Genomic DNA, 26730 nt, shown 5'->3' with positions numbered 1-26730 from the left:
TGGATAAAGAAGCTGTGGTATATTTATACAATGGAATACTACTCAGCCATAAAAAATAATAAAATAATGCCATTTGCAACAACATGGATGGAACTGGAGATTGTCATTCTAAGTGAAATAAGCCAGAAAGAGAAAGAAAAATACCATAGGATATCACTCATTTGTGGAATCTAAAAAAAAAAAAAAAAACAAACCAAATGAACTTATTTACAAAATAGAAACAGACTCACAGACATAGAAAACAAACTTATGGTTACCAGGAGGGAAACAGGGGAGATGGAGGGGTAAATTGCAGTTTGGGATTTTCAGATACAAACTACTATATCTAAAATAGATGACCAAGTTTATACTGTATAGCACAGGGAACTATATTCAATATCTTATAGTAACCTATAATGAAAAAGAATATAAAAAGGAATATGTATGTATATGTATGACTGAAACATGATGCTGTACATCAGAAACTGACACAACAGTGTAAACTGACTATACTTCAATTTTAAAGTGTATTTAAAAAAATCCAGAAGGCATTTTGTAAAATTCATTAAGCATGTTCAATAAAAATTTTTTGATAATCAGGATTACAAGGATACTTCTTTAAAATGATAACAAAAAATATCTAGCAATCTTAAACAAACAGCCTTTTTTTCACATTTAATGATGAAATACCCTAGAAACATTCCTTCTGAGGTCAGGAATATAACAAAAAGGCTATTTTTTCCAAAGATGTTTGCAACTTGCTCACTTCCATTTTTGCCTCATGGCCCTGGGTTTTTTTTAGTTTCCTGAGTTCATGCCAGAGATAGTTGATGTGGGGACTGGATAACTTGGTGTCAGAGAGTCTGCACCCCTCTTCCTAATTTGGCCAGACAGCCATGCAAAAGCATCTGTGAGAGATGAAAAGATTACAAGTAGAAAATAAACAGCCAGAATAATTGGAAAAACTGTTTCCTTACAACTGTATCAGAGGGGACAAAATGTTTTGGAAAGCCAACTTTTTAGTCTTATTTTTAAAGAGATCTACCCCTTGGATTATTTTATTAACACATCCCATGTCTTACCACTGAGATATTTATAGAGATAGAAAGTACACAGGGAGGAAGTTTTTGGTTTTGTCTTAATAAAAACACAATCATATTACACATCTCTTACAGCCTGCATTTTTTTCACTTAGCCACACATTATGACAATTTCCCTATGTAATATATTTTGTCTAAATCATGATTTTATAGGCTATATAATATCTTACGATATGGCTTTCCACAATTTACTTAACTTTGTGCCTACTGATGGGCATCCATTTTGCATCCTATTTTTCTAAATTTGGCATTTTAAAGACTATTTCCACTTCTCCCCACCCACACAATAAATAAGAAACCCTTTAGATTTTTCTCATAGCCCAGATGACTTTCTCCCTAATCCTGCTAGAAATCTGCAAGTTTACATTCTGGAATGAATAAACCAGAAAGACTTTGGATGAAAATAGGGCAACAGAGTTGAGAATCAACATTATCCATTTTAAAAGCCCCAACTGTGTTAGTTCCCAGAATGATTCAGCCGGATCTATAATCCTGTGTACACACACACACACACCCCACAGGAATTTGGAGGTTTTGATTTGACCAAGAAAGAAGATCTTTAGTTGCCAATGGTTGGAACTCCGTCTAAAAATGGCCAGGCACTGGGCCAAATCATGGATGGGGGAAGCCACCAGCCAACAAGCCCACCTAGAGCTCACAGAATTTTAATCAGCATTTTATCCCCTTATTCTTACATATGAGGAAACAGCCAAGGATCACAAAACATTTTAGAAAAATCTCTCACAATGAAAAATGAACTAAATTAAACAAAGAGGAAAATAAGAACTTCAGAAGAATGAGTGTCAATGGAGAAAACAGATGAAATTGCGCAAAAATATCTCTTTAATTCATAGCTTTAAGACAAAAGATACTGCATGCATAAAACAAAAACAGGATGCTATAAAAAAGAACATTCAGAGAATAAGAAAAAGCTCTTGGAAGTTAAACACTGTAACCAAAATAAAAAGATCCATAGAAGGACTTAAAGATAAAGGTGTAAAAAAATTTCCAAAAAGTAGAACGAAGGAGAAAATAGGAGACAAAATATCTGATGGTCAGAGGACCAGTCTAGGAGATCCAACACTCAAAGAGAGAGTTCCAGAAAGAGAGTTTGGAGAAAATGAAATAAAGACTATCATCAAAGAAATAATGCATGAATATTGACTAAAAGAAAGACATGAGTTGCCAGGTGGAAAGGGCCCACTGAGGGTCCAGCACAATACACACACACACACACACACACACACACCCATCCACCCCACAACATATCACATTTCAGAAAACTGAGGACAAAGTGAAGCTCATAAATACTTTCCAAAAAAAAAAAAAAATAGGTCACAAATAAAAGATCAGACATCAGAGCATCACTGAACTTCTCAACAACAATGTCAGACACTAGAAGAAAAACATGTAATCATGACTTTAATATGCTGAAGAAAGGTTAGTTTCATCTAGAATTCTATACTCAAGCTACTAGTCAAATATGAGGGTGAAATAAGTACATTTTTCAGCCATGCAAGGTCTTAAAAACATTTACCAAACAAATAAAAAGTTAAGTGATTATAATTTCCAAGGAAATAAAAAGTAGATATACAAGAAAAATAATAAAAATGCTATAAGTTATACAAGAAAAATAATAATAAAAATAAAATAATAGAAAGTATACCATTGGAAGTAAGATTTACATCATTCTAAAAATCTAAACTCTGTTAATAAAATCCAAAATTGTATGAGAGAAAGGTGTAATGGGGGGGCATGGAGGTAGAGAGTTGGGAAAGATTTTTAAGTGAATAAAATCTTCCTCTTTTATTGTAAGAAATCAGTTGATAAGATCTTACTCAAGAAAAAACAGTATAACAATAAAGTCTTATTTAGAAAATGGAGTGAGATTAGCAATAGGAGCAGTAACAGTTAACAGCACCAGCCAGGGCGGGGCTGGGATCGGGGCAGTGGGGAGACTACTATTTTTCATTACAATCATTGTAGGACTTTTTGACGTTTAAAACAAGGCCTACATAATTTTTTAATAAAAATAACTATGTAAGAGAGAATGAAGCAAGGGCTCCAATGACATCAATCCATTGGATCGAGGAAGTTCCTTTATGCTTTGGTGAAAAAAGGTAAGATGATGTTCCAAGAAGCAGGTTGGACTCTGAGTTCCCTGATGCACTGAGGAACCTGGAGGCTGAGTCTGCAGCGCTGGAGGCACAGCACAAGGCACATGAGCTCAAGTTGGAAGAGCTGCACAAACACGGATGGACCTAGAGATCATCATACTAAGTGAAGTCAGAGAGAGAAAGACAAATATCATACGATATCATTTATATGTGGAATCTAAAAAAAAAAAAAGACACAAATTTTATTATAAGCCAAAAATAGATTCATGGACATAAAAAACAAACTCTGGTTACCAAAGAGGAAAGGTCAGGTCAGGGGAGGGATAATTTAGGAGTCTGGGATTAACAGATACACACTACTAGACATAAAAGAGATAAACAACAAGGACCTACTGTATGGCACAGAGAATCATATTCAGTATTCTGTAATAACATATGATGGAACAGAATCTGAATATACATATATATATATATATATGCATGTATTTTTATAACTGAATTGCTTTGCTGTATACTTGAAACTAACATTGTAAATCAACTACACTTCAATAAAAAATTAAACTAAAAAAGAAGAAATAGCTGCACAGAAAGTTTTCAGAACACACCCTGGATCAGGAACTGCTTTCTCTATGGGAACTCTGCCCTGAGCCCAGCCAGGGAGAACACCATCTGTTAGAGATCTAGGCCCCAAAGTTTGCAACATGGAAGGAAAAATGGAAGAGATAGAAGAGGATGCTGGGGAGGGTGGTGAGCATATAGAGATGGGAAGAGAGTGAGAGAGATGAACTGACCATTCAGAGCCTGTCCACCATGTGTCCGGCACTGTGCTAAAGCATTTTACATATGTGATAACGTTTATTTCACATCATGATAATTCAGTATTTCTTTCTCCATTTTACCAACGAGAAAGCTGGAACTCTGAGAGGTTAACTAGTTTGACCAAAGCCACACCACTAATGAGTGGTGGGGCTTGGATTTTAGCCAATTCTGTCTGATGCCAAAGTCGACTGTAAGAGTTAGGGAAAAAAGATGGAGTTTCCTTTGTTTCCCTGGCATATCAAAATGTCAGGTTTTGTTGTCTATTTTTTCAATTGTGGAAACACATACGTAACAAAACTTGCCATTTTAGCCACCTCTGTGTATACAATTAAGTGGAAATAAGTGTATTGACAATGCGGTACAACTATCACCACCATCCACTTCTGCAAGTTTTTCATTATCCCAAATAGGAACTTTGCACTCATTTAACAATGACTCCCCATTTCCCCTTCCCCAGCCCCCAATAACCTCAATTTTTGCTTTCTGTCTCTATGAATTTATCTACTCTACCTCATATAAGTGGAATCATACAATAGATCCTTTTGTTTATAGTTCATTTCACTTAGCATGTTTTCAAGTTTCATCTATGTGACTGCATGTATCAGAAGTTCATTCTGTAAAGGTGAAATAATTTTCAATTATATGCACATGACACATTTTGTTCCTCCATTCATCTGCTGATGAACATTTGAGTTGCTTCTGTCTTTTGGCTACTGCAAAAATGCTACTGTGAATGTTAGTGTACAAATATTCCTTCAAGTCCCTGCTTTCAGTTCCTTAGGGTATTTACTGTTTGTTCATTTTTAAGCCTTTTCGTCTCCTTTCAGCTTGTTCTCTGAAAGTTCCAAGTTTTCTCAAACCTCTCGTCACCCATTCTTCCATCCCCATTCCACGCTTCAAACCTCTTCAGTCCATGAGGAAAGACGAAAGGAAACTCTACTTTTCCAAAAGCCACTGGTACACTCCGGACTTGCTTAATTAATGACGAACACACTTGCATCTTTATTCATTCACTCTTTAATTATTCAACAAATATTTTCAACTTATTCTGTGCCTGACACTGTTCTAAGGGCTTGGAATACTACCATTAACAAAACAAAGCTCTTTACCATCATTGAACTTCCATTCTACCTGGTGTTTGTGACCCAGGTTTATCAGAACCTTTCCAAACCACAAGCATGGTTTTTATGGGATGGGGTCGGGGGAGGGGGATAAGGAATGTTAGCCATTCAAGAAAGCAATTCTTAAGTATGAGTGAATTGATGAAAGATATGGGCCTTCTGAAAAGATGTGGACCCCTTCAGAAGGAACAGAGTGATTACTTGACTCTCCCTGCCCTCCCCCCACTACCCCCTACCCCCAAGGAAGTGATGAAAGCAGAAAAACAGGAGAAGGAGAAAGAAGGAAGGGGATGAGTTCTCATCCCAGCATTAGCATATTTCCCTGTGATAAGCCCCATTTCCAGGAGCAAGCTTTGAGCGTGTTTGCATCCTTTCATCATGATGTCTGAAAGTTTAGGTCCCCTAATGGTTTTCCTGGACCAGTTAGTAGATGGCAGGCAGTGTTTTCTGCTGGACCCAGAGCCCACTGAGGATTCTAAAAGAAGTTTTCTGCTTCTAACAAATCAGAAAAAATGACTTTGGCAACTCTGCTCCATACAAAGGCACAACCTCGTACATTTCTTTTCAGCTTTCTAAAAAATTTCTGGCATCACCATATATAGTATGCTGCTGAATCTGCAAGCTATTTTTGAAAGCGCCATGTCTTTCTTGGCTCTGAAGTAACTTGAAAAGCATCAGTGCCATTGCAAAGTGGAACATTAGGTTTTCCCCACAAGGCGTGAATTTAGGGTTCAGTAACTGGCATCAACCCAAAAGCAAGTCTTGGATGAGAGCAGCCCCAGCTGGTCTGCAGGCAATACAGTGCAGGGGATCCTGGATCTCTTCGGGGCGCTGGCTAGAATTTGGTGTATCTTAGTATTCTAGGTCAAAAACAAGATGATATATTGACACTGAAAAATGATCTTGAAGAAATATGCTTCTCTAGTTTGGGCAAGAAGGGGCAGAGGAATAAAGAACTGATTACATTCTGTGACACATACCAGTGTTAATCCCTCGACCAAAAAAGCAAGCCAGGACTGTCAAATTCAGAGCATTATGCTCTAATAACCAAACAACTTGACTGGAAATTAACCCCAGCAAAGCAAACATTAACAGATTTACCAATATAACACTGCTTGAAAACGTGTAGTACTGGGTTGGCCTTCTAGCCCAGAAAGCAGCTGGAATGGGGTTTTCTTGGGCCCTCCCCCCCATCTAACTTTCCCTAAATGCAAATTCTCTCTGGTCTGATTTTTCTGGGACGATGATGTTCTTTAGGATACAAAAATCGTATAATCTTCTCAGGCAGGTGAGTGTCAACAAATGACTACTTAAATTGATTTTAAAGCCTGGGTTATCCTGAAGAACATGGTTCCAAAGTAAATATTCCAATGGCACCCCCCCCCTTTGGAGGGCCCCAGGACAGAAGAAGGAAAAGCACGAGCTTAAGATACCAAAGGAAGGAAGCGGACCGCTCCCTCAGCGGGGCACGAGAGCCGGGTGCTGCAAAGGGAAGCTCAGTCACAGCAGATGCTCTGGGTGCCAGTCACGACTCGCCCTTGGTGCCAACTGTTTATTTAACAAGGAGTGCATCCAGCTCATGCACACCCTCTGCAGGCAGAGGTTACCCACGAGGTTATTTATAATCTAATGATAGACCTAATTATAAACCTTATCAGATTATGAATAGCCTAATCAGTAACAAGGGGCTTTGAGCCTCCCAGCCCTGGTTGTGAAGAGGGTCCTGAACTCCCTTCCCTCTCTTCGGTCTTCACTCCTGTCTTCCTACGCTGGGCCGTGCCACCTATTGCTTTACCCAGGGCAGCACCCTCGCCCAGGCTTGCCACTGGCCCTCCAGCCAGCATCTCGGTCAGTCCACCTGTACCTCGTCACCCCCGGGAGAGATGCAGGCTATACCTTCCACCGTCTCGACTCCAGGCTCCACCTGCATGCGGGAGCCCCGCAGGTGCTGAGGTTGAGGCCCCTGCGTTAAAGTCCCATAACAAAGGAGGCGGTGAGCGGCAGAGAAGAACTCCTGGCCTTGGATTTAGAAACCTTGAGTTTCACCCTAGCTCTACCTATGGCTTAGAGTCCATGTGACCCAGCGGCCTGGGTAAGTCCCGATCACATGTGTTAGCACACCAAGCCCTTTCCTGTGGGGTTCCTGACAGACCCTCTGGTTCCATTTCCTATGCCTGCCTCCAGGACTCCCTTCGGTCCAGCCGTACAGGCCCAGTGCTAATTCCTTAGGCTCTGGAAAAAGTATCCTTACTGCCTTTCCCTTCAACCTAACCTACCCTTCCCCTCACTCCTCCTCTTGTCCTTAGAAACACATGTCAGGGGTCTTCACGAGTACAAAGCCTTCTCTGCGACCGTACCATCATTATCGCCTCTACCTCCAGCCTCCTGTGGGCTTCTTTTCTGGAATTACTGATGTACATACCTGCTTCCCCAGTGGCCCGCAAGCTCCTCTGGGTCAGGCCGTATTTGATTTTGAATTTCCTGTCCTTATAAGGGCCTGGCATAGACTGGTACTCAAGAAATGTCTGTAGAATGAGGGAGCGCTAAGCTGCTGCCATTTAATCCTTACAAGATCTGTATTAATATCCCATTTGGCAGGTGAAAAACTGAGGCTTTGCCTTTATTAGCTAATGAGCTGGTGTAAGTCACACAATGACTGGGTGACAGAGATGCTTTGTGAACTCAGGCCTGCTTCGTTCTCAGCCCCAATCTCCTTCCATCACATCATACTGCTTCTACCACACAGAACCTCAGGGATGGGTCTGAAGCATTCAAGCAGCCCTGATGTGGACTTAGCCCCCTCGGAATCTCGACCTTAATGGAATGCAATATGCCATTTATCACACCTCCAACTGATGGCTTTACAATTGATGGAGCCTTTATATCTGTGAAAAACGGAAAGACCACTTCTGTGCTATTGTCAGGTGAAATTTTCACCTCCTGAAAGCTACAAGAAAGAGAGAAGGAGGGCAAATGGGTGGGGGAAACATGAAGGGGAAGAAGAGAAAGCAAAACAGATGAAGTGATAGTGGTTACAAGGTGAAGACAGTCGTGACAGCTCAGGACTAAGAATGTTACGATCACATAACTGAATGGAAGGGCTCCTTTGCTACTCTGGGTAGAACTTGCCAATCAAGGTTTCAAACATCCTTTCTTCCAGGGCAATCATCCAGTTGCTCTGTTTTTCTGTAACAACCTCATTTGTGTGACTGTGGGACTCCATGCTTAGAGCTCTCTGGTGCTTTCTGTAAGCAAAGTTATCTCTGAAAGAAGAGCGTAAGAGCAGGGTTATGGACACCTGTCACCAGAATCCTGGAAAAATTCAGTGTAACTAAAATTTAAGCTTGCAGGGTCCTTGAGACAAGGGCTTACCATAATTGACTCCCCTTACTGTGGCCCAAAGTGTGCGTGTGTGCGTGCGTGCGTGCCTGTTTGTGTCTGTGTGTGTGTGTGTGTGTGTGTGTGTGTTTGGGCCCAAAAGAGAGAGAGATTCTGCAGTGAGGCAGAGATGAGATGTATTCAGCAATTAACAAATATTGACAGGTCTAATAATAGTTCATCCTCAGCTAATCCTATAATTTGCTCCCATAATACTACAGCTAGTCATGAACTTAGCCTGAACTTCTAGCAAGCTTGCCTCAGCATCTACCTTCCTGCTGTGGGTGGGACACCGAGGAAATAATTGATATTTCTCTATTTTAAAGATATGGCCACAGCTGTGGGTTCTTTGCCTGTATTTCACTGATTCAGTTATTAAACCTAGCATCTTATCCTTGCCATGACTTTTGCATAAAATATGGAACAGACTGCTTTTGCCTACAACCTGAAAGAAAAATCAAAGTAAAAAAAAAAAAACTGTGTAACCAACTGCAAATATTAACCCATTTTAAAGTGGAAATATTGTACAATATCTGTCCCCACAAATCATTTTTAAAGCTATCCGGTTCTGTAATAGCACTTGGAGGTTTATAAATTGTGCCACAGGTATGTTTTTTTTGTTGTTGTTTATCAGTGGTAGACTCTTCTCTATTTAACAGTTTTCGCTTCTTACAATTTTTCATTGCATGAGAAAGGACAAGAAAAATGCGTCTTTATTTTCTACCCATTAAGCTCCAAGTTACAAGCAATAAAGACTCGTTCATTCCCACCAAGGTCATCTGCATAATAACTGTAAGAGCGACATATTACGAGGACCATTTTGGCGGCACGTAAAAAAGAACACCAGACTGTCTAAATCATAAAGAATTTATTGCTTCGCTTAATACAAAATCCAGAGCTAGTTTCCTCAGGGCTTCAACACTGTCATCGTGGACTCAAATCCTTGCTGTATTTTTGCTCTGTCACCCCGGGCTTCTCAGCTTGTCCACAACTGGCTCCCTCATGACTCTTAAGGTGGCTATAATAGTCCAGGAGTCAAGTGACAGGTGTGACCACAAGGGGGTGGGGGGTCTGCTTTTTTCAAGGAGCCCTTCTTATCAATGAGGAAGAGTTCCTAGAGCCCTGCACTAAGTTCCCCTGACTTATCATCACATCTAGAATTACACCACGGGATCACGCTTCAACCCACGCGGACAAAAGGCATGGAATGACTATGACTGGCCGGCGCCACCCTTCAGCACCAGCTCTGGAGACCGTGTTCCCAGAGACTTATGGATGTGGAGGCAGATAGACATTTAAACAGCAGCAGAGTTCTATCCCAAAGAAGGAAGGAGGAACGACTGTTGGGTTAGACAACAAGAATCTCCAACAAATGCCAAAGCAAAAAAGTGTTTGATACCTTCACTTTCCATTCATTCAATAAATGTTTCCTGGGTGCTCACTGCATGTCACGCACTGTTCTAAGCAGCAGGAGAGCACCACAGTAAGGAAAAATAGACGCGGCCCCTGACTTCACGGACCTACTGATCTATCGGGCATGTCTCGATTGTCCAGAGTTTGTATTGTCCTGTAGCTGGAAGAGACCATAGAGAGCAAATATCTCAACCCTCTCACTTAAGAGGTGAGGACACAAAAGCTGGGAATGATGTAAATCATTTGCTGAACCAAGTTTAGATTATCGGCTTTTTGTACTTTTTGAGGCAGCAATTATTCTGGGTACAAAAGCTTTTTTAAGTGTATAGATATAAGTTGTCATATGCTAATCTAAAGTTTGATGTATTATAAAACAAATCAATTCGGGGGAACTACTTATGCTATGAAATGATTCTTGAAAAGATTTGTTTAGGTGATGCCCATCTGCCGTTAGGATAAAATTTAATTGATAAAATTAGTTCGTAATCTTTTTTGGAGGTAATCTCTTTATAAGTCATGAAATTCAAATTTCTTGCTCTCATAGCCTATCCTAAACCCAACCTCTGGGTCCTCTGCAGCTCTGTGAGGGGCCAGTCAGCCCCTGCGGGTGGCAAGGGAGACTCTCATCTGCACCCATAAGGGGTCGTTCAAAGCCTCCGGAGTCCTGTGAGGGATGGGCTCACTGCATACTCCTTCCCCCTCTACTCTGCACATTAGTATTTAAGATATACCCTTACCTACAAATTTAGGCCACATCCTCTAGGATCCCTGCTAACAGGTGTCTCCTTGTTAAAGATCCAGGGCTTTGCTGTGGCCTGGGCACGACCTGTAATGAACCACAATGAGAGTGGTCAGATCTCTGAGTAGAAACTTCACTGATATTTATGCTGAACTGTTCGTTCTGATTGCTCCTTTGTGAATTTATTATACAAGCAGAATCACAGAGGCACACCAGTGTACAAGGATATCTATTGTAGCATTACTTGGGGAAGGCAAAATCAGAAGCAACCTTCGTGCTTCTTCCTGCATCATAGCATGTGTCTGAATATCACGCAACCAATGAAATGGCAGTAACTCAATGAATCAATATGGTATAAACACTAGAAAACCTTAACAGAAAAAGCTCAGTGTAGAACATTATGTATAGCATGGGCCTGCTTGTAAATAAATCACTAGGAAACAGAAGGAATGTGTAACTGAACATGCACGGAATGCCTCTGGAATAGGGGTCATCAAACCATGGTCTGAGGGCCAAGTCCAGCCCATCACCTGTTTTTGTATGCTATGAATGGTCTTCACATTTTTCAATGGTTGAAAAAAATTAATAGAAGAATAATATAATTCTATGAAAAAGGCATGAAGTTCAAATTTCAGTGTCCATGAATACAGCTTTATCAGAAAATTCTCATCACAAGAACAAAATGTGTAAGTCAGTGTGGTGATGGTGATTAGCTGGACTTACTGCTGTGGTCACTGTACAGTTATTACATTTATTGAATCATTATGTTGTACACCTGAAACTAATACAAGGTTATACATCAAATATATCTCAATTTTTTAAAGAAAAAGCTAAAACAAAATTCTGTAGTTCCATGGAAAAACACAGATGTAAAACTGTACATTATAAAGTAGAAGAGAAAATTATGAAATTCTTTGTGCACTATGATATAAAAAACTGTAAAAGTCTACACAAAAAGATAGAAGGAATAAAAGAGATGACAATGGTTGGGTTCAAGTAATTAACAGGATTATGACGGGTTTTTTTCCTTCTCTGTTTCATAAACTGTCTATAATGTGATATTAGAACTTTTTGAATTAAGCAATAGTTAATGTAAAGTTTTTTTAAAAGGGAGTTATATTTTTAACAAGAACCATGAAAAATCATGGTTTTAATTTGTAGATGCCAAAGTAACGTTCACACACAGCAAGGGCCTTGCAGCTAGGCCGGATGATTTGGGGTCCTGTATCAATATGCCAATATTAACTTTTAAGATTGATACTGCCTGGGGCAGGGCTTTGCCCCAAAACTTTGTGGGGATTAAGATTATTTTCTTGTTATATGGAATCAAAGAGGCCTCAACTCCAGAACTGCCTGTGACCAGATTCAAACTAAAGTTTTAAGGGAAAATGCTGTCTGAAGGCCTTCCTTTCCCCTACCCTGAGCCGGGGGGCTGCCCTCCTGATGAGGCTCGAGATCCCTTCAGGGTGAGAAAGACAAAAGCAGCCCCTGAGGGGCAGGAGCAGGAGCTGGGTGCTGCGAGAAGGCAGTCAGACTGAGTTGTTCTGTTACAGTGATAGAGCCAGACGAAAATAGACCCACTCCATAATCACGTTCAAGCACAGACAAAAACATGGTGTGGACAACACCAGGATAACCAGCACTTCCTCCCTCTCAGCTGGCAAGCCAGCCTGGCACTTCTCACCAATCACAGTGCTGTCCCTGCTCCAGTCCTCCTCGCATCCCGGATAAAAAGTTACCCCATCACAGAACTGCCTCCTGACAGCACTCAATCCAAGGCAAACCCCTTCTTCCTTAAACTCTCTCCCAAACCACCTAACACAAGCTCAAATGCTGTCCTATAAACCTTCTAGTATCTTCTTCCCAAGACTCCCCACAGTTCCTGCAGGTGTGCAGTCTCTCTGGATGCAGTAAGCCACAAGCCCAGCTCAGTTCAGCTGCAGGCGTGTTCCTGGGCGTCTCTGGCTTTAAGGCACTGACGAATGGCATTGCATGTTTATTGCTGGTTTGGGGCAACTTTAGGGCAAGGCACCAAAATTCAGTTGGCAACCCGGACTAAGTTCTTGCTATTGTATAAAAACTCAATTCATAGCTCCTTGTTCTCTGCTGTTTATCAAAGCTCACTGGAGAGAAACAGGATGGATGAGGAAGTACATGATATCCCCTTCTTTCTCTAAGAACTCTGAAGTCTATGCCGAAATTCGGAGACCAGCAAAGAACTTTGTAAGTGAATCTCAGTTTGGTACTCATAGACCTGCCTTTGCTGAGTTCACCTCTGGTGCAACCCTGGGAGGGCTTCCACAGAACCTCATCACTTGGCCACTCTCAAGGTGTTAAAGATGCCATTCATCCTATCAAGCAGTTATTACCAGGAGCAGTTTTACTTTTCCTGAGCAATCAGTGTATTTCCATTTACTTCTATACGGTGTGGATAGTATAACGATAAACTTGCCATTTTCTCAGGTGGGCTTCTTGAAAAGTGAGCCACATCTGCAGCCAGATCAGTCTGTTTTCTGCTGTTGGTTTCATCCTTGGCTCCCTTGCCGTTTCCGCTTCTCTCCATGCCAAATCTGCATTATCTTGCTGCATTTTATGTACCTGTGGAAGCTGCCTGAAATACTTTTTTAAAAAAAAAAATTGGGTCTGTAAAGAAAGAGAGAGAGAAACCCAGCATGAAGTGGTGTGTGTGGCACAGGCTGCAAAGCATGGAAGGCATTTAGAAGAAGGTGAGCGCCCCACAGGGCCAGGCAGCGGCTGGACCTTGCAGGCTGGACGGGAGGGGGACCCGGGAGCACGTTCTAAACTGGAGGAGAAATCGATTCCCTCTAAAAGCCAAATGCAGCAGAGTGTGGGCGGTGGGTGGGAGGAATCTGTGCATGTCTGCGTCCCAATCTCTTCTTCCAAGGATACCAGTCATGTTAGATTAGGGTCCTCCCTAATAACTTCATTGTGTCTTAATTATCTTTTAAAAACCCCATCTCCAAACACAGTCACATTCTGAGCAACTGAGGGTTAAGACTTAAACATACGAATCTGCGGGGAACACAACTCAGCCCTTAACAGGTACCTACAATAGCCTCCAGGAGAGGACACAACGCGTGTGGCAGCTAAAATACAGCAAGGGTCAACATGTCAGGTGCAATTTGTCTCTATGAGTATGGCACCCCGACGGAAAGAAGCTGGGGAGAACGAACATTGCAAAGGGGTGCTGCCCACCCACGTGGCCCCCAGAAAGTAGGGCCCATCTTTTCCAGATACCTCAATATCCAACAACATCAAGAGGGGGAAATGAACTTTGGGCTTAATGAAGATGACAAAAGAATTTTACTGACAATGACTATAGTGAAAACTATGGACAATTTGTGATTCATTCTGAAACACAGTGAGTGACACAGGACACGCAGTGACTCATGACAGCTGTGTCGAGGCTCGCATCCCTAAGCAGGTGGTGAGAACACAGCCCCTGTGACTTGGGTGGCTCATTTTCTGGTCCTACCTACACCCTCCTCCACAGACACCACGCTGTCTGGCTGAGACTGCCGATTCTCTCCTCTCTAACTGCTTCCTAGAGGAATGCATAGATTTTGCTAACAGACAGTGTCTTTAAATGAAAATGCAGCCATTGAGTTCTGTCAAAGGGAGGCTTTGCTTAGTCTCAGTATTCTCTGAAAAAAGAAAAAAAATGCTGACTGCTTTTCTCCTGATCTCAGACAACCCTGGGCTGGCCTGTGTGATGCTCTGCTTCTCTGATCTGAGCTTTTGGTTGGTTTTTAGCAGCCGTGTGTGCTTTGTAGAAAGAGCATTCTCTCTGTAGAAATATCATTCCTGAAAAAAATCACCAACCTCCTGCCTGCTCTATGAAGGGGCAGGAACTCTCACATCCATTTTAAGAAGAGGAATTTCGGCTGTGGGCAGCACTGACAAATGAATCCTTCAGTAGGCAGGAAAGAAATAGAGCCTGTGACATTTTCTATGCTATCCACTAAATATTCCTTCCCCAAGAATAACTCCTGCCATTATAATTTAACCACTTCAATATCGGGTTTTTTAGATTAGGACGTAAATTCTTCCCCTGCCTTTACTGAAATCCCTTCAGGTTGATGTTTGCCTCCCTGTGCGGCCCCATCCGGGCAGCATTTCATGAGCAGACCCCCGTCCCTGAAGGTTATACCTGTGTAAGTTCAGCTGACTGAAGTGGCCCTCAATTTTTATTCTGAGTATTTTTCCTAATATGCAAATATTAAATGGATAAAAGCAGGACTCAGGTCCAGCTTGAGAAGGCTTGAGTCTGAGAAACAGAGGATACTTGGATGTCACTGAATAAAAGACTGGGTGAGAAACTTCTGGTTGCAGCATTCACGGCACATACGCCCAGGAAAGGCCTAAAAGCGAGGTGGGCGGGTCAGGAGGCATTTACGGCAACCCCTGCCTCAGGTGCTAGATCACCTCCAGCTCCTGAGCTCCCCAAAGCTGTGAGAAAACACACAGGACCACGGGGACGAGGGCAGAATCTTCAGAAAGGGCCACAGGTAAAGGAGAAGAAAAAATGGACGGTTAGCCAAGAGAGCAGGACGAGGGCTGCTGGGAGAAGAGGACGTAACCAAAGCCTTGGGCGAGAAAACTTTAAGACCTTATAGCCCAAACTGCTTTCATTTTAGTTGGGGACCCAGGCTTTGAAGGTGAACTCCGTGTCTCCAAATCTTGGGTGCCAGACCCTTGCCACACCCCTGCTAGAAGGAGCACTGGGGTATGATGCAACATGGAAGTGTACCAGCGAGCTCGTGGAGCCGAAGCCGGTCCTCACCGATGCCGTGCGCCTCCCACGCCTCCCTGTGAGCAGCTCCCTAACCGCTCTGGCTTTCCAGCCCGGCCCCCTTTTGATACTGATGGGGCGAGCAGCCGTGATTTATGTTCTCACTGCAGCTTCTCAGCATCACCACCTGGCTCCCTCCACTGACAGAGTGGCCTGATTTAGTGGCATTGTCCTTGTTGATGGGAATAAACAACTGCCAAAAGTCTGAAGTAAGAAATGAAAGTCAATAACCTGGCCTGTCCAGAGAAGAGTGCGTCAGGTCAGGACATAAACTGAAGTCTTTTCCCCTGTATTCTCTCGATCCCTTCCTGAGAAAGAAATACCTTGCTTGCTTCCAGCCAGACCTCATTTTTCAGGGCCCTCAGTGTAAGGACAGATTTGGCTTTGGGAGGGCGGAAGGATGAAGGCAGGCTGGCTGGTGGCAGGCAGGCTGAGGGATGGTGCACCAATGGCATTTAATCCAGGTTCCACCGTTGACCTGCTGGGGCCGTGGCTGTGACTTAACGTCTCTGAGATTCAGTTTCCTCATCTGCAAAAATTTAGTATAGTCACGCTTCCTCTGTAGCTTATAAAGAAGAAAATGGATGATACTTCTGACAACATTGCAAATGCTTAAAAAAAAAAAGGCAGTTATTACTGTCATTAAGAGAAGGAAGTAAAACTTCTTGACCATATTCTTCGTGTCCAGCAGTGGCCAAGTACAGCTGACATGAGATATCTCACTTCATCCCCATCCCTGCCCTATGCAATGGGTATTATGGCCCTGGTTCAGAAAGGTACAATTATTAGCCCACGGTCACTTGGCTGGTAAGGGGTGGCTCCAGCTGTCACCCCCAGCTCACTCTCTCTACAAGGCTTCTTCTAGCAGACGACAGATTTAGCCAGGTTTCAGTGGCCCGGGCCAGGACATCTGGCAAGGAATGCTATCATTTCCCCAGCCCCGTCCGATTTCCCCACTGGCTGGTCCTGTGGAGTTGAGACTTTGGACACAGGCTGGGTCATTGCTGTGTTAATGGTGCCTCAAAGGGGCTTGGGTGCACACTGACACTAGGTTCTGCTCTACTTATGTTCTGTTAAGCTAAATCCGACTTGTAAGTTGTTTCACTGACAACTCTGAGAGTTCCTTCCCCTTGGGTGGGTGAGGAATGAGTACTAGTGTTTTAATGTATTTGTACACACACACACACACACACACACTGGGGTTCTGTCTCTTTGGATGTGAATTTTGCAGCTTGAGTTTTTTCCTTTTCAGCACCAGACTCAGGAACTACACTTCAGGAAACTTTCCGAGGGTGAAGAGGTCCCTTCTCGCATCTTTATTTCTTTGCATGACTCATTTATGTCCTGGTAACTTCCATCAGAAAGGTCCTCCTGTCTTCTTCCATATTCTGCACACAACTATTCACTTTCTACATATCAAGTTACCCAGTTTTTCCTGACCTTCAAAATCCAACTGAAACCTTGCCTCCTTTGCTTGAAAGGGGAAAAAAAATTGCAATTAGGGCGCTAAGTTTACAAAAATACATTATAATCTCAAAGAAGGCAAGTTCTGAACCCAGGCCCCTGGTGTTAGAACCCTCACTCGTAACCACTGCACTCTGCAGCCTGCCCCTGGCGCCAGCTGGGCGGCATGTGAAACAGGAGTGGTTAGGAAGTGCGCTAGAGGTTACCAGGGCCAGAGGAAGGGGGATGGGAGTTACTGGTTAACGGGTACGGCGTTTCAGTTTGAGATGATAAAAAGTTCTAGAAATGGATAACAGTGACAGTTGCACAAAACATTGTGAATGTGCTAAATGCCACTGAATTGTACACTTAAAAATGGTTAAAATAGTCAATTTTATGTATGCATGTGTTTCCATAATTAAAAAGAAGAAATAGTGATCACGACTGTGTTGCAATTCATTTAACTTTTCCCCGTCAGTAGAACAGGAATAGGAACACTGCCTTCGAACGCTGCCGTGATGCTTCAGCTGTAACACGGAGAGTGGCCCCCGCCCCCCAGAAGCACACTGTGATGCTCAGCCTGGTTTGCTCCCGCGTTCTGCCCCACACTAACACCCCCTTCATTTAGACACTCCTTGGGCCCGGCTAGAGGAGCTGGGGAGCGCGTGGACTAGATGGGAAGCCTGTCTGCAATTTGCAGGCGGGAACACACCTCGGCAAGCTCCCAGCACTTAACAGGTGCCTCCGGCATGTCTGTCCCACCAACTTGGGTGGAACGGATCAACCACGGGAGGACCATGAAAGGATGCGCTGTCCTGTCCTAAGACAGTTCCTGAGCCACCATCAGGGACTCTTACCCACAGGGGATACAGAGAATATTAGGTGTTGCTGAGGCCGCTCTGTGGTTCACTTGATTTCATTCCAGATTTAGGCTATTTTTCAGAGCTGCCTTTTTGATGTGCAGCTTTACTGTCTTGAACAACTGGAGCCAATGGGAAATTGGTGTTTTGGGGACCATCCGTAGTAAAGACGATGGCAGGAAGAGGTCCCAGGAGCAGATGCACGGGACACGAGCTGCTTAAGCCCCGGTGGGGGGCTACACTGAAATCTGGAAGATAAGAGCAGGCGTTAACTAGGCCCACCTTTCGTTTTTAAGGCTGCATAGAGTCTATCCAGGGATGACCACAAGAATTACGTAATTTGTCACATGGCTTTTAAAGCGAGACCAAGAGGCATAAAGTGATGCCCAAAACATACAAATTCTAGAAGTATATAGTGCTCTCTTTTTATATTCTGGTTGATTAAGTCAAGAAGGTGAGGTTGAGTAGAAACAGAAAGGGAAATAAGAGAGCAAAAGAGAGACAGGAGAGAAAGAAGTCCAGGGTAGGTCAGACAGAGGCAGGGAAAATGGGAACCCCGCAGAGGGAGGAGACACCAGTGCAGAGAGATAAAGTGTTCTCCATTGGTTCTGACGTAAGTAAAAGAACCACCTACTTTTGTCACAGCCTGATGTTGCCGTCACCCTCCAGCATTGCCATCTGATGACCACAGTCCTACAACTGCTGTCTCTGCGTTCCCTGTCTCAGCAAGGGCTTCATCATTCACTCGGCCACACGCGGGAACCTCGGGGCTTCCTGGAGCCCTCTCCCAGCCTCACCACTGTTGCCTTTTTCTGCCGATTTTCTCATCTGCATGTGGTACCAATCAGTTCCCCCATCTCCATCTCTTCTGCAGACCACTCTCCTCTCTCACTTGGAGAGGAAAAGTGTTGCCCATCAGATCTCTGCCCTCTACTCCAGGATCTACGCTGCTGGCAGTGACGTCTCAATGGCAAACGCAATTGCCCTGGCTAAGGTTCTCTTGTTTACAGTGACAAAAACTCACCATGCAAACAGGCTTAAGCTCCAAGTGGGGAAATATATAATGCATATAATATGATAGAGGTTTTTTTTCCCTCTCCTGCAAGAAATGTCTCCTGTTCTGTAAGGTTCAATGGGCATATGTGGGGAGAAGGGGAACAACTTCTTGGATTGGAGTGAGGGCAAGCAGAGATCAGAAGAGAAACGTGACTCCAAGCAATACACTCCTGATCCTGAGCCAGGCCCCCTGGAGCAGCTGGGATCCCGGGAACCTACAGGGCTGAAACTGTGACAGCCCAGGGCAGCTGCGGGGGAGGGCCTCTCAGCTGAACAAGGTATAGATCAGAGTCCCTCACACCTTGAAGAGCCACTGTGCCCTGGCAGGGCACCAGCACCAGGCCCCCCCAACCCCAGAGGACAAGATGGACCACAACGAGGGGGAGTCTGCCAGACGAGGGGGAACAGCTACCCCAGTGCTGCAAGACAAGAGCCAGCAAGCTGCCCTTCTGGCAACTGGGAAACATCTAGAAATGTCTGCAGAAGAAAATGGCAGAACTAAAAGAGAGAGACAGATTGGATTTGCTGCGAATCAGGGAACGTGGATGAGATGATCTGCCTGCTTGCGTGGAGTGCCTCTGCACGGCGCCCTCAACTCCCGTCAGGCAGGCCATGGCAGCTGGTGAGAGCACAGCTGCTGCGAAGCCACCTGCTCAGGAGGTGGACATCATCACGTGACGGGGAGACAGGCTGTCACCACCCCAGGATACCGACAGGTACCATCCCGCCCTGAAACTCTTTAGGTCCCTCCCCATGAACTGTACCAACAGTTCCCATACTCTGGCCAACATGAGAGTCACCTAGAGAGTACTAAACACAGATTTCTGGGCCCCACGCCGAGCCTGTGATTTAGTAGCCTGGGAGAGGGCCAGAGAACTCGCATCCCCGTGGACCACAACACCAAGTAGCACCGGCCTGTAGAATACAACCTGAGCTTTTTCATATGACCTACTAAGTCCTCCCTCCTGATTCTCAGCCTTCTTCAGTATCACGACCCTGCCTTTGACATCACACTCCAGCACCTACCCTGCGTAGCACGCTGTCTGGAAGCGCACCACAAGAACCTGGTTCCGAGGCTCTATCTGCTCTTCTCTCAAAGCCCCTCAATTTCTCCCAAAGGACAAAGTGTTGCTTTGAGTTGGACTGACTCCAGGATATGCACTGGGGGCCCCCATGTCTGCTCGTGGGGGCGTGCGAAGGTCAGGCTCTGTATGTGCACCTCTCTCGTCTGTCTATCCCACAGGGAAGGGCCGGGACCCATGTCACTGCAGGGGAGCCCTGGTCAGATGCGCCTGTCCATCCTCCCTCTCTTCCACCTGAGCAGCCGAGGTGGTAGGCAGACCTTTACAGGAGCAGGCCTGACGCCCTGTCATCGGTCTCTCTGTGACTCTCCACGATGCTTCTGTCTCACTCCCCCTCCTGCTCTCCCACGTTACCAGACGGTCTAGTATGATCCACGAGATTCAGACTTGGGTGAAAAGGGAAGATAGAGGGTTCTCAGGCTTTACACTCAGGACCCACGCTCCAATCAGCACTGGGACTTAGAGGAAAAGCCCAACCAATAATAAATAAGCACAATGATATTTTCTTTTCTTTGTCGTTGTTCTTTGCTGCAAGATCAATGCATCTACCTCACTGGCAGGGTAGGATTTCAGTATTCCTGATCCCCTGGCCTTTATGCCACCATAATACTATCAAGACCCCACCCTTACTCCTTACAGGGCCCATTTCATGGTCTGATGGAAAAGCCTGGACCCAGAGTCCAGTACCCAAGGGTCTAACTCCTGGCCCCGCCAACTAACAACTCTGTGCCTTCTCTCCTCCACGGTCCAATGGGGATTTTAAACACTGACCTCACAGGGTTGTTGGGAGGCTAAAGAGAGGAAAAGGACTTTGAAAAGTGTTTGAAGAGCATAAAAAACCTCAGTGATTTTGCTAAGGTTTTGTCCTTTTCAAGGACTGCTGGGCCTGAGGCCAAGTGCTCAGCACGGAACTCATAGTCCTGGGGCTTGTCTGGGTCAGGCACCTATTCTCATCCTGCTGACCTTCTTCCAAGGCAAGAAAGTCAAATCTGGAGCCAGTGATTCTCAGCTGCCGCTCAGATTGTTCTCCTCCATACGACCGAATGTTAGCCGTTTGTTGTATCTTCAACCACAAACATAAAATAGGACTGGTCGGTGCCTGATTAGCTCAAAATATATTAACCAGGGACCCTTGCCTTCTGGACTCTTCCAAGTGGGAATTCACTCATGATGATATCACATTGCCAACTAGGTAATGAGACCTTCCAACATCTGACTAGTTAGTATTAAATATCCCGGGGTGGACCAATGCAGCTACCACCGAGACATCCTCCTGGATTCATAGCTATTTCCACAGGCACATTTTGACAACCTCATTTGTTGCCTTCTGAAGATCATCAAGCTGCTACTTTCTGTGTTGTCATATGGTACCTTATGAGGTTCTGTGTACCTTCTGTACAAAGGGACATGGACACACGTCGACTCAGCTTAATGGACTGTCCTATCAGGACTGACTCACCTCGCAGCGGCCTCCACTTCACACTCAGTGTAAACTGAGAAGGCGGAAGCAGGCTCCAAATTGGATGGAAATGAGCTATTATTATGTACCACACACTCACAGGCCTTGTCTTATCATAACTTCAAAACAACCATGCAATTAGGGCATCATTAAATCCTTTTATCAGGTGAGGAAACAAAAGACAGAGAGGTTAAACAACCTATCCTATGTGGTTATACAGTTAGTGTTGGAAACCAGAATTCAAATTGACATCTCCGATCGATCACAAAGTCATTTGCCAAGATAGGAGCACAGAGAAGTCCTTTGTTTTATGTTTAACTGCAGCAGCAGACCAGCCAACAAACCTACGTGCATCCCCAGGTCCCAGGCATGCCTGTGTGCCCCGACTCAGCAGCTCCTTAGGAAACACAGTGACTTCCAAACCTTCATCCACAACTTTCATTACGCCCCATCGCCTCCAAAGTGCGAGCGAAGAGGACTTCAAACTTCTGTGACCTGTTGTCTTTCTCTCTTGGACCTAAGCATGGACTTCCTGCCTGGACACACCCTGACCCAGAGGCACTTGCCATTCACAGAGTAAAGAAAGTGGAGGAGTAGAGAAGTGAGCCCTGAGATTTTATCACGGACACAGTGTTATCGAACATCAATCGCACACGTGACTGGTGGGCATGAGTTGAAAGGATTATGCAAATAATCTCCTCAAATCATTCCCCTATATTCCCTTGAAATGGTTAACAAAGAAGGCAGTGATTAAAGTGATTTAAAACTGGCATGTTGCAATTGTCCAGAAAACTATTCTGAAAGCAGGGTTTCAAGAATAAAGGGAAAGGGTTATGGATGATGAAGATGAACAGGACCTACACAGAGACATTTCAAAAACCAGCTTTGTCCTCAAAGCTCATCAGTCCCACTGCCATGAGCATCCCCCGCATGCCATACTCATCGTCATCCCCAAGCTGGGCTTCCCATATCTAGCTGTGAATTAGCATCTTCCTGCGAGCTTTTCCCAAGTCTCCTGTCAGATCCAAAGAATGAGAAACCCTGCAGAGCGGGACCGGGAACTGGTGTTTCTTTGACGTTCACTTATGTATCATTAGTTGATTCTAGTACAGCCAGTCACTCCGGGAACTCGCTGTATTAACAGACATTGGCACACAAGGTAACTTTCTGGCAGAAAAACAAAGTCCTCTGCAATTTAAATCAGAGTTCCTTTCTGTTTGAAATGCTTCTGGGGGTTCTGAAGACGTCTCACGCAGTGGGAAAGCATCAGCTCTTTAGTACAATTCGCCTCTTCTCCCAAGTCCCCTGAGCCAGCTGTTTATTTTTAACATCTTTTCTGTGTAAGGAAATGCTAATAATTTGGTAGCGTAATATTTCAATTCGCATTCTGGACCACCAAGGAGGCAACACTCTACTGACAGACAAACCTATCATATTTCCCCCAGCGACACGTAGGGAAACATATGCAGGGAAAGTGGGATCCTGGCGCCAGCCTCTCTCTTTATGCATGTGTGGTGCCACAGCTAAGCTCAGACCCTGGCTAAGGTTAGCAATAAAAGGGCAGTGAGCAATTAAGTTCACTTTGTATTCCCCAAGCAAGGTTTTTGCTTAAGTAAGCAAAGGCTTCCGGCTGGCTTCTCTTTGTGGAATAGTTGTGTCCAATAACATTTGCACAGCACTTTACAGTTTCCAGATCACTTTCCCTTTCAATACTATCTCCTCTAATCATTAGAATAACCTGGAGAAGTAGGTATTATTTCCTTGTTTAACCTAAGGAGGCTGAGGCTCAAGTAGCTGAGTGATCTACCCACAGTCACACAGCTCAGAAATGGGAAAACACGGTTTGGAACCAGGTCTCTCGATTTCAAGTCTTCTCATGCATTTATCCTGCCTTTATAAAAGCCTGACAAATACTGTTGAATGAATAAGTGAAACGATGAATGGATGGATGGCTGATTTTTTATGAAGCAAACACAATGGTAAAGATTCAAACTAACTTTAATATATGCTATTGGATATAATCAAAGAAGATGTCAAAATCTAAATAAAAACCCAGCGTTGGAAATGGACTTTGGAAAGGTTAAATCCAAGCCTTTCTCTTTCCTGAGCCTTTGTCCTTTCAAACTGTTTCTTGCTCAATACAGACACAAATGCCACCCTTACTAAATTCAAACTGCAACCACATGCCGTCCCCCAAATCATACAGTGTATCTCAATCTAGCTCCAGTCCCGGGTCAGATCCTGATGGCTTGTAGGAACCACTTCTTGAGAAGACAAACGGTACAGCAAGACGGACCACATGGTCAAGCCACCGTCAAACCAAGGCTTTCATTAAGAAATGAACGTGTCTCGGGGGGAGGGTGTAGCTCAAGCGGTAGAGCACGTGCTTAGCATGCACGAGGTTCTGGGTTCAATCCCTGGCATCTCCTCCAAAAATAAATACGTAAACTTAATTACCTCCCCCTGCCAAAAAAAAAAAAAAAAAGACAAATAAGAAATGAACGTGTCTCATGTGCTACAATATGCAAAGTACTGGCGGTGATACCAGTACTTACCTTAGAAGGTGACTGTGATGATGAGCTGAGTTATAACAGGCCTCGCTGCACGTCAGGCACTCCATCGCGGTTAGCTGTAACAGAGAATGCAGCACAATGTTTAAGTGCGTGAACTCTGGAGCCAGGTTGCCCGTGATCCTGACCCCACATCACTCACTAGTGGTATGACCTCGGGCAGGCTACTGAGTCTGTCTGTGCCGCAGCTGCTCACCTGCACCCTGGGGATGGCAGTAGCACCTGCCTCCAAGGATATGATGCCTAATTGACATGAAGCCTTAGAACAGTGCCTGGAACACAGCAACTACTATATAACTGTTGGGCTCTATTATTAATATTAAGAAATTTGGGGGGGTTGCATCGGGGCAAAAAGGGGTTGGTGACATATAGAAAAGCAGACATTTACACATACTATCTGTGGGGTTTCATATTAATGCCACCTTTTCGGAGGATGACTTGGCCATATTCAACAGCATTTTAAATATTTATGTCTTCCGATTCATAAACTGCAAGCAGGGAAGGTAAGCTACAGGTGTATCAGCACAAATGTGAGTGCGTGTGCACCTGCGTGTTGAGGGAAGCACCCGGGCTGAGCGAGAACACCTTCAACCCCATAAGGATATCTATCAGGAACCTAGGAAACAATATTCCTAAGTGGAAAAATATCACAAAATCCCATTAAAATCAGGAATGGGAAAAGGGTACCCACTACCACTGTTTCTAGTCAATGCCATACTGAACACCAAGCCAAATACATTAAGAGAAGAAAAATTAAGGACCGGAAGAAATGAAATGAAGCTACTGTTAAGTGCATGTCAGATGATATTCTACACAAAGCACAACAGAGCCTATACAGAATGTATTATTATTAAAAGAATAAGAGCTCAGCAAGGTTGTAGGCTATAAGAATAATGTAAAAAAAAGTCCACTTCTATATAGCAGCAACAAAAAGAAAGTGTAAGTTTCCAGAAGCTCTGTTGGTTATATATCATTCTGTAACAAACTATCCCAAAATTTACTGGCTTAAAACAACAAACATTTTTTTGTCTCTTACTATATGTGGGGTTTTGGAATCCAGGATGGCTCAGCTGGGTGGTTCCGGCTCAGGGTCTGTCTCTCAGGAGATTGCAGTCACCTGGTGCTGGGGCTACAGGCGCCTGAGTCCTTGGCCGGGGCTGGAGGATCCATTTCCAAGATGGTCCACTCCTGTGGGTGGAGGCCGCAGGTCTCAGCTGTTGTGGATATTAGCACGTCTCCATTCTCTCCACGTGGACCTCTCCATCAGGTGACCCAAGCACCCTCCAGACGTGGCAGCTCCCTTCCTGCGTGGAGGGTGATCTGAGGAAGAGGAAGGAGGAAGCCACAGTGTGTTTAACGATTTAGTCTCTGAATTAGTCCGGCTTTATTTTTTTTTTCCTTAGCAGAGAGTCTCTAAGTCCATTCCACACCTAATAAGAGAACAATTAAGCTCCACCTTCTAAAGGGAGGCATTTCAAAGAATGTGTGGACAGACTTTAAAACCACCAGAGATGTCATTTTTAGCAGAAAAATCTAAGTTACTTAGGAATACATCTAATGAAAGATGCTTAAAATTTAAGGAGAAAATTTTAAAACTTGAGTGAAAGACATTGAAGAAGATCTCACTAAATGCAGGGATATAGGCTGGTAGTCTCAATAGCAATTCTCTCAAATTGATATATTACATCAATTCATTTCTGATCTAAGCCCCCAATAGAATTAAAAAAAAATTTTTAACTTGAAAAGCAGATTCTAAAACTCACGTGGAATTTCTGAAGGCCCGAGAATAGCAAACACACTCTTGAAGAAAAAGTACAAGACTGATGAATGTGTTCCACATATATCAAAACTTATTATAAAGGCTCATAGCAACAGCAGTTAAAACACTGTGGGATTGTCTCAGGAACAGACCAGCTGTGCAGCAGCACAGAGTGAGGACTCCAGACACAGACCTACACAACTGGAGAAACATGGCACCTGCCCGATGGGACACTGACAATCACCTGGGGGACACTATAATGTTTAATAAATAAAGCTGCCACAACTATTTATCTGTGGAGGGAAAAGATGAAATTATAGGCCATATCTCTAAATAAATGAATTCCAGGTAAATTTAAAACTGAAACGTAAAAGGCAAAACTCTGAAAGTCACAAAAGAAAATATACGAATATGACTCTGTGACGTTAGAATATGGAAGGGCTTCTTTAAGCAGACAAAAACGATAGCTATAAAAATAACTGATAAATTTAACTACATTAAAATGAATAAAACTGAACATAAAAAAAAAAAAAAGAACCACGGAGAGAGTGAAAAAGACAGGCCACCCATGGATAAAAATACTTTCAGATAACCAACAAAACAGTTTCCTGAATAGAAAGCATTTCCCAGTTCTCAAGAGTGAGACTGCTATACCAGCTGATATGAGAACTTTTCATTTTAATAGGTATTAATAGGGAATAAAGAAGCCGTTAGCAATTCAAAGGGTTTATCCCCACCAGCAATAAATGTTATGGCCCTTTTTATTTTTTGCACTTTGATACATGACCAACAGTGAAGGTGAATATTTTTATTTGTTTTTATTATGGCATGTTTTGTCATATAAAAATGAGAGTTGGCATCCTTTTCTTGTTCCTGGTTCAGCTGAAATGGCTGCAGCTTATGTTTCTTGGGTATTTCTTTTGCTACTATGTACGTTTCCTATTCATATTCTGTTTTCCTCTACTATTCAGTATTGTCTCAGAGCCATGAGAAAATTCAAAAATGAGAAAATAATAGAATCT

The 26730-nt window shown here is 43.6% G+C and overlaps 1 long non-coding RNA gene across 1 annotated transcript in view; it reads right to left on the bottom strand.

The window, feature by feature from the left end:
• Positions 1-26730, bottom strand: part of LOC105100271 (uncharacterized) — a 243631-nt gene that overhangs the window by 172024 nt on the left and 44877 nt on the right. Inside the window, exons 2-3 of the long non-coding RNA XR_010382664.1 lie at positions 24986-25269; positions 23935-24008 (exon numbers count right to left, since the gene is read on the bottom strand). This is a non-coding gene — a long non-coding RNA (uncharacterized LOC105100271). The remainder of the gene's footprint in view (positions 1-23934; positions 24009-24985; positions 25270-26730) is intronic.

Source organism: Camelus dromedarius, chromosome 10, assembly GCF_036321535.1.
Source record: "Camelus dromedarius isolate mCamDro1 chromosome 10, mCamDro1.pat, whole genome shotgun sequence".
In the NCBI taxonomy this organism is placed as follows: Eukaryota; Metazoa; Chordata; class Mammalia; order Artiodactyla; family Camelidae; genus Camelus; species Camelus dromedarius.
This window is presented reverse-complemented; position numbering and strand designations above follow the sequence as displayed.